An 8756-nucleotide genomic window follows, 5' to 3' on the forward strand; every position below is an offset into this window, starting at 1 on the left:
AATAAAACCACCGCAGCCCTCCTCCCCTAGCCCTCAGCGGCGGCCTGTCTGATTGGATGCCTCCCACAGCCCTGAGGACCAGAGCTTCAAGGAGGAAGCAGCCGGGGACACGCTGAGTCCTCGCTTCTTAAAGTGCGCGCCGTAAGTTACCTTGAAATGTTATTTTTTTTTTTTTAAAAAAAGTATTTTAGGTTCAACAGACACTTGGGTTCCTGTTAACAACTCATTTAAGGAGAAAGTGGGGGGAAGGCATTCAGATCAAGGTTTCTTTGACAACATGAACCTCCTTACTTTGAACCCTTACAATGTCGGTGGGATGAAAGATTTCGTGGAGACGCAGATGGGTAAATGCGCAGGTGAGAAAGGACAGATGTTAGCTACACGGAGACGCGGGGATCTTGGGATGGGCTTTGTCTGGCCAATAATGGAGAATAGATATTGGAGGGAGGGGGGGTGGGAGACCCAGAAAACCAAGACACAAAAACCACTTTTGTGGCCATTGTGTTTCTACCAGAGTCTTGATCTAGGGAAGATGTGCTGTTTGGAGAACTAATAAGGCGACTGGTTTCTTTGATAAGACACGTTCTGAAAACCAAGGTCTATAGGAGTCATCCATAGCTGGCTCCCTGGGGCCTTTCTCCCCTTATCTGCAAAATCTGGCCTCCCAGGGGGCTTGGATGTGTCTTCCGCCCATCACCCCTCAAGCCCCAGAGGCTCCTCTCTTGAAGGTCCAAGGTAGTTTCCTGTCGCCCACATGCTCGACTTCCAATTCCTAGTCTAGCAACCAAGGTCACCATGAACTGGCTCCCCTTGACCTTTTTCTTCCTAGTCCCCTCATTATTCCAAGACCTCTACTCTTATCAGACGGGTCTTCTCTGCGAGCCCACCTTATTTTTCCTCTTCCACTCAAGATGCCTTTCTCTGAGAAGTTCTTCTGCTCTTGTCCAAAGTCTACTTAGGCTGGCAGACCAGAGTCCCAGGAGCCTCTGCCCATCCTCACTGAGTCCCCTTCATAGAATCTTACGCACTGATCCCGTATGCATTTGACATCTCATTGACTGTCCCTCTATTCTGTGCTCCAAAAAGGACTGCCAGCTAGGGGCACAGACACCAGCCTTACAGGGGCCAGAAATGGCAGAGGACCACCAGAGTGGACACAATAAGAAGTATCAGCCTTCTTAAACAGCAAGAAGAAGCTTCCGGCAGACTGGAGGGTGCAGGGGACATCACCACCCTCCCCCCCAATCTTCCCTCTCTGAGGCCTGGGAGTAGGATGCAAGGAAAACTGCTGCCATATTGCTGTCGCCCTCTGCCAACCACACCAAAATCCGGAAGTTCAGTTTTTAAAAAATTGGAGTGATCCCTGAGGCAAGGCCCAAACTTTTGGCCTCTCATCATTGTCCTAATTCTTTCTTTTCTGTAATACGTCATTCATTCAATGAAGAGTTGAGTGGCCAGTGTGTGCCAGGCCCTGGGGATTTGGTGGTGTATAGGCTGGATGGTCCCCCTTGTTGAGGGCTTGTGGACGATGAATCAAGAGCCATACATAGGAAGGACTGGATTGCAATGGTGACAAGTGAAGTGAAGGGTAAGTGCAGGTGGCTCTTAGAGGGTTTAGTCAGACCTAATGGTCACTTCTCAAGGACACTATTTTACACCGGGTGGGCTCTTTGTGGCCTTGCCACGGGGAGCCCTGAGCTGCCTTGGCGCACCCTGTAATGGATGCTGCGTGGAACCCGCTGAGGGAAGGTCAGTTATCACCAGGGGTCTGAGTCAGGCTGGGGCCCTGAGAGCAGGTGGAGAAGGAACTCCAGGCAGAGACTGTGCCTGAACTTGTTAGGAACACAGAGACGATCAGAGCAGGAACCAGCTGGCCCATGCACTAAGGCCAGGGCCCGAGATGTTCCGGCATCCTTCCAGGTCCTTGCCTTCTCCTGCTTCAAATGAGGACCTTCTTTTCAACAGGCCCCAAGCCCCATGCTAGGAGTTCTTCAGGACTGACTAACATCACCCTGTGGGAACCAGTCACTCCCTCACTGCTTCTATTTCACTTCCTCGATTGTTCTACCTATGAAGCTAGTGAATTGCCTTGAATCATGGTTTCTACTGCCAATGTTCATCTACTCTACCTCACAGGGAATTCTAGGAGTAGAAGTGTGTCTAGTTCTTTGCAGAGCAAGGATTCTAGTGAAGGCGTAAACTAGACAAACAAGTATTTAGCATGCCTGCCTCCACTTCCAAATCCAGTGGCAATGGCAGACATTATTAATCAATCACCACACTCATTTCTGTTATGCCTGCACATAGTTTTAAAGCACCTGCTCAGAATGCTTTTCCCTGGTTACCCTCAAAAGGAGTCACCCTCTTTCAATTGTTTATTTAGACTAATATCGTTCTTTTCTCTGTAGTGCTCTTTGCACTTAGTAATTATGTATTTAAAAAAAAAAAAGGCCTATTTAAGGCCCGCATCCTCAACTCACCTGAGCCTTCATGAGGGTGAACCATACCTGTTTTTGTTCATCACAGAATCCCTGGGGTTGAGCACAGTCCATGTCACCCAGAAAGAGCTCAATAAGTAGTTGCTTCAAGTTGACCAAGAGCTTGATAAAATGAAGGATTTGAAGAGAGGATCCGGGCCTCCTGTTGTAATTCCTGGTGTGATCCCCGCTCTGCAATTTCCTAACTGCCCCTGGGCAGGTCCCTCTTCTTCTCTGGGCCGCTGTCCCGTCTCAGTAACCTGAGACTGCAGCCACTCCCCCTGCAGTCGAGGTGGAGCCACCAGGCTGTGTAAAGCAAGAGAAAACATTTTGCAAAGCCGGACACCGATGCTGGCTGCTGTGATCATTGATTTGGTTTCTCCCCTTTTCTCTGCACCAGGGCCAGGAACTGTTTGAGCAGAAGTTTCACCCTTCCTGAGGTTTCAGAAGATCTGGGATAAAGCCTGTCCCTCCTGAGTATGGTGGCTGGGGGTGAATTTTATTTTGGATTGGAGGTTGGTTTGCTGTGAAGTTAGTGGGCTGGTGTTCAGGCTGGACCCAGAAGATGGGAGTCAGGGGTGGGCAGAGTCGCCCTCCTCTCCTACCTGGGCCCAGGGTGGCATCCTCCCAGCTCCTGGACCCTGTGGGCAGGGGGCTTTGGCTCCTGATGCTGGATTCTGCTGGTGGGAGGACTCTGACCCTCCAGTGCTTAGGATGCAGTGGGGAAGCATCTCCTCCCCCTCCTCCCCTTTCTCCCCCTCCCTCTCCCTCCCCCCATCCTCCTCCTCCCTCCTCCCTCTCCTCCTCCTCCCCTTTCTCCTGCTCCTCTCCCTCTTTCCCCTCCTCCTCCACCTCTCCTTTCACACAGGGAAGGAGGGAGAGGGCGCTGTGGGCACCCCTTGGTTGTTTCTACAGCTGGGGCTCTGCGGCCCCTCCCCTCTGGGACTTGAGCCCCCAGAGCCTGTTTCTCTGCAGGCTGGCCTGCTCTGACCAGCCGAGCTTGCCTAATGTGTCCTGGGGGAGGCTGACGCCTCAGGCAGAGGAGCTTGAGCTGCCCCTGCTGGAGCTGATGCGGGCTGCCCAGAGCCCATGGGGATTTCTGTGTGTGTGCAGTGCCAAGTGGGACGGTAGCCTGGATGACTGTCACCAATCCCAGAAAGGGGTGTGGTGTGATGGGGGCTGCCAAGGCCCTGTGACTGAGAAGCACGGACCCCTGCCCTGCCCCTGATTCTCAGCTGGGGTGGACGACGGGCCTCATGGGTTGTCCTCTTAGGGGGTTGGTTAGCTATGGCAAGCGGGGGCTCCCAGCACAGAAGCCATTCTCCACTGGCAACCAGAGACCTGCAGTTCTGGGAGCAGGAGGGCCTGGGGAGCTGCCCCCTTCCCAGGCAGGAGGGCCTGGGGCACTTAAAAGACTCTCTGCCCACTCTCCCGGTCACGGCCCATCAAACTACTCAGAAGAGCCAAGCCCCAACCCTTCCGGCTCCTCCCCATACCTGGAGTGCCCTTCATCCCGTCTCCTCTTTGTTTACAAAGTCCAACCCAAATGTCACCACCTCCGGGATGCCTCCCGTGGCTTCTCCAGATGAGGTTAGTGGCTGCCTCTTCTGGGTTCCTAGCCTCTTTGTTCCTCTTCCCATTACTGTGAGTGCTCTCAGCCGAGTAATTACTAATTAACTATGACATTCTTATCTTCTGCCTTCCTCTAGACTGTGAGCTCAAGGGCATCTTCACTGTGCTGAACATCTGTTGTGCCTCCTGCCTTGCCTCCATAGCCCTTCTTCCTATGTTGGCATCTACAGTTGGCCATCCCTCTGGCGGACCCCAGAGATGCCCAACTCCTGGTCTGCCCAGTGCTGTGTGTTTCCCTTTCCTGTTGAGTAGGACTGAGCTGTGCAACCAACAGGACATGGCAGAAGGGAGTTTGTGTGACTCTGAGGCGAGAGCATCAAGAGCCCTGAGGCTCCACCTTGTTCCTTGGGGGCCGCTTACTCCGAGGAAGCCAGCCACCATGTTGTCGGCATGCTCAAGCAGCCTTGTGAAGAGGCCTGGGTGGAGAGGGCCCAGCAGCCAGCACCAACGAACCTTCTCTGAGAGAGAGAAGGTCAGAAGTGGCTCCTCTAGCCCCACTGAGCCTTCAGATGACCGGAGCTCTGGCCAACAGCTGGACTGCACCTACATGAGAGGCCCAGAGCCAGAACTTCCCGGCTATGCTACTCCTGAGTTCCTGACCCACAGAAGCTCTGTGAGATGATAACTGCTTCCTACTCTTTGGAGAAAAATCACTACTTAGAAATAGATAACTAGTAAGTACTTCAGTGTTCCATAGGCAACTGTCCTTTCTATGGTGAATTGTCACTCAAAGTAGTCTGTCCTTCCAGGGCCACAACAGATGGAGGCCCTGACCCTAGAGCTCACAGACCCTCGCTCTAGAATTTATACCTTGAGCAGAGATACTAGACCAGGAAGTGGTTGGGTTGATTCTGGAAGCCACTTGACATTACACACACACACACTTTCTTTTACACCAGTTAGGTATGGCCACTGCCACTGCCACTGCCATTATCATCGTCATACTGCCATTAACATCACTCATCTAAGGCCCTCTGTGCGCTTGGAACACACAGCACTCAGGAAGTGCCCAGCCATTGTACGTTGGATGAATGAACCACTTACAAATGTGGACGACATCAGGGCTATTTATTATGATTTTAATTTGTGTTTTGTCTGCACTGTTGGAGAATTTAAAAGCCTGAGATTCGTGAAGCTTGTTCTCTGAATCTTTCCCTGTCATTTACCTTCTAGAGAAAAGCAGCTCTGTGCTCATGCACCTGCCACAGGAAGTTCCTGTCCCAGACCGGAAGCAAGTGTCTGCAGACACCTGCCTGCCTTGGTCTGGAAGCTGCACCCTTCGAGGTACATCCTAGGGTGAGAAGAAGGTATCAGTCCCAGGAGAAAGAGACGGGCAGCAGGGCGGGGTGAAGATGCAGTCTTTGCCATTGGCAGTGCCCTGGAGGTGACAAGCCCCATTCTGGAGAGGGGGCTGTGTGGCTCTTAACAGGAGGCAGTGTCACAGAAATCCTTGAGCCAGCTCAGTGAGGACCCAATGGAGCTGCCCATCTTCAGGGGACATTTTGGGTTTTTAAGGGCTGTGACCTGCAGGATTTAACAGTGGTACCAGATGTTGGGAACACCACAGGCCCCCATGTGTCACTCTGTGTAATGTCCTGGGACCTTGGGGTCCTCGCCAAGGACAGAATTTGAATTTCTCTCCAGTCCGGTATGACATCATACTTACAGTAATTGATTTAGGAATGCGTGACATTTCTTTTACACCTAAGTATATGGAATAAGGTTGAAATGTCAGCTCCCTGGTGACAGGAACCTTTTTTATTGTTGTTGTTGTTTTGACCATTATCGTGTTACAGAGCCTTGCATATTTCTTGACACACAGTAGGTACACTATAAATATTAGTGCCTAAAGCCACAGAAGAAAATAATAATTTACTGAGTACTTACTAAAATGCTAGAGAAATTTCCCTTAGATTCTTTCCACAGCAATCCTCAAAACTTGATATCCTCATGGCAGTCATCAAGAATACAAAAAAAAAAAAAAAAAAAAAAAAAAAAAAAATGCTGGAGAGGATGTGGACAAAAAGGAACACTTTTACACTTTGGTGGGAATGTGAATTAGTAAAACCACTAGTTTGGAGGTTCTTCAAAAGACGAGGCATGGAACCACCATGTGACTGAGCTAAACCACTTCTCAGTATTTATCCTAAAGAATGAAAGGCATGTTAATGCAGTAATACATGAATATCGTTGTTTATAGCAGCATAATTTCACAATAACCAAGCTATGGAACCAGCTTAGGTGCCCATTGATGGATGAATGGATAGAGAAAATGTGGCATATATACTCAATGAAGTTTTATTCAGCCATGAAGAAAAATGAAATTATGGTATTTGCAGGAAAGTGGGTGGAACTATAGACCATTATGTTAAGCAAAATAAGCCAAACTCAGAAGGCCAAGGGTCATATGTTTTCTCTCATATGTGGAAGCTAGAGAGGGAAAAGGAAGACAAAGGTGGGGGGGGAATCTCATGAAAATCCAAGGGAGATCAGTAGAGGAAAGGGACCAAGGGGAGGGAGGCAGGGAGGGAGGGGGAAGTGCTGGGGAGTAATATTGGCCAAATTATATGTTATATGGTATACTGTGTGCATGAACAGATAAGTGACAACAGAGCTCATCAACATGCACACCGACTGTGCACCAGTTAAGAAATGTGGGAAAACCCAGCCGGGTACCCTCCTCTCTTCATCACCACTCCCTAGAGCACTCACACGTGTCTTGGTGAGCAGTGTGCTGCCGTGTGTGCACTTTTAGGTGTTCGAAGGCCACCGGTTTCCCATCTTGGTCACCCTTCACACCTTGCCATCCACATCTGGCAGACATTGATTTGCTCCAGGACCTGGCTGCTGCTTGTCCCTCCTGAGGTGCGCAGCCTCAAATAAATCCCTTGTAGAGCCGCTGTGGGTGACGTGCCCAGGCCTGGGATGGCTAGTCTCTGCAACCCGTGTGGATCTCAACCAAGAACGACGGCGAGGGCCGATGCTACCAACCAGCAGCGCGCGGAACTCCCCCTCACGTCCGTTTTCGACGCCAGCGCTGGCATTCCCCAGCTTTCTACAGTTGCTAGTCTAAGAGGTGGACAGACTCAGTATTGGTTTAAATTGCATTTCTTAGCCTTATTCTAGGGGGAAGAAGACGCCTTAGAGAAGTGACACGCCCAGGGTCCTCAAGGAGTTTGTAGGTAGCTGGGCTTGTGGCCAGACCCTCTGTGCTCAGGCTGGAGGCCGTGAATGGGCAGAGATGGGCTCCTGTGGGCTCCGCCAGGAGAGCCGTCTTCCGCTGTGATCGAGCCCCACCTGGTGGCGCCGAGAGGGAACTAACGCGGGGGAAAAGGGAAAAGAAGAGGGAAAGGGAAGAGCAGAAACCTTCCCCAGCAGCTCAGGCCCAAGAGGTCCGTGCTGGTTCAAGGCCACGCCTCGCTGCAGACTCTGGACACCTGGAGGGCCTGGGCCAGGTCGCAGGAAGTGTATGAACCTTGAGCATCCTCGTTTTTGAGGCTTCTGTTGTTTTTGACAAATGAAACCAGAACTTTGTTACCAAAACATTTAGTACACTTCTTTTTAAAAAATGTAGTTTTAACCAAAGTACAATCTACCTACCTAAAAGGCATAAATCCCAGACGAACAGTTCAATGGATTTTCCTAAGCAAACATCGCTCCGGCCACACACCCCCACCCTCCACGGGTGGCCCCTGCCCTAACTTCTAATAGCATAGACAGTCCCGCCTGGTTGAAGGCTGTAGGAACGGAGCTGTTCAGGTGTCCTTTATAGTTTGCTACTCTATGAAGCAATGCAGCAATGTTCAGAGGTGAAATGAGCAGGTTGTGAGAACTGCACCTGCCGCATCTATTTCCTACCATTCTGACACTTGACACGGTTCTGTTGAAAGATCATCCTCTGGCATGTCTCTGTGTGCAGTAGCTTTTAATACTAATAATCAATATATCCTTAGATTCAGATTATAGAGATACTGGAGAGATTTCAGGGTGCTGGGACACAAAATAACATACAATAAAGTTTAATATTAATACTTAGATGAAATCATAAATAAGCAATTATGATTTGCTCAAATTTGTAAGGAGCCTATGATTTCTTTTAGTATACAAATTCTCTAAAAGTTATATATAGGTGTATGAGTTTATTCCTCTGAACTTTGATGTGGTGTTTGGTCTTCATTGCTTTCTTAGTGTTTATGATTACGTTTAAGGATATTTTTCCCACTTAATAAATAAATAGGTCAATCATAAGTACAATTTGTATTCTTCCTATGTCTAGTTAGAGTTTTAGTCCATCACTGAGTACATGAAATAGAATAAATATTAACTCTAAGCTGATTCCTCTATTCTCTGTTAGTAATAACAAAAACATTCCACTGTTAATAACTAACATTAGAGTTCATGGAAGGGGTAACTTCTGTAGAAACTTAATGATGTATTCTTTCAGGGAAATTAAAACTAAACGGAGCATGTTGCCCTCTACCTTGCTGGGAACTGTTTTTCTTTTTATTTAAGCTATCATACAGTAAAAACATGTTTCTTGAATAAGATCATTAATTATACTCGAAGATTTTTTACTTAACATTTCCTTGTATTAACCATGAAATGATGTAATCAATACTAAAAAAAAAACATAAAAGGACTCTGTGA

The 8756-nt window shown here is 48.9% G+C and overlaps 1 long non-coding RNA gene across 1 annotated transcript; it reads left to right on the top strand.

The window, feature by feature from the left end:
• The first annotated feature begins 2829 nt into the window (after positions 1 to 2829).
• LOC124967422 (uncharacterized) lies at positions 2830 to 6024 on the top strand. Its single transcript, XR_007105526.1, has 3 exons — positions 2830 to 2992; positions 4187 to 4783; positions 5283 to 6024. It is a non-coding gene; the product is annotated as an uncharacterized LOC124967422 (long non-coding RNA).
• The last annotated feature ends 2732 nt before the right edge of the window (positions 6025 to 8756 follow it).

This window comes from Sciurus carolinensis, chromosome 16, assembly GCF_902686445.1.
Source record: "Sciurus carolinensis chromosome 16, mSciCar1.2, whole genome shotgun sequence".
In the NCBI taxonomy this organism is placed as follows: domain Eukaryota; kingdom Metazoa; phylum Chordata; class Mammalia; order Rodentia; family Sciuridae; genus Sciurus; species Sciurus carolinensis.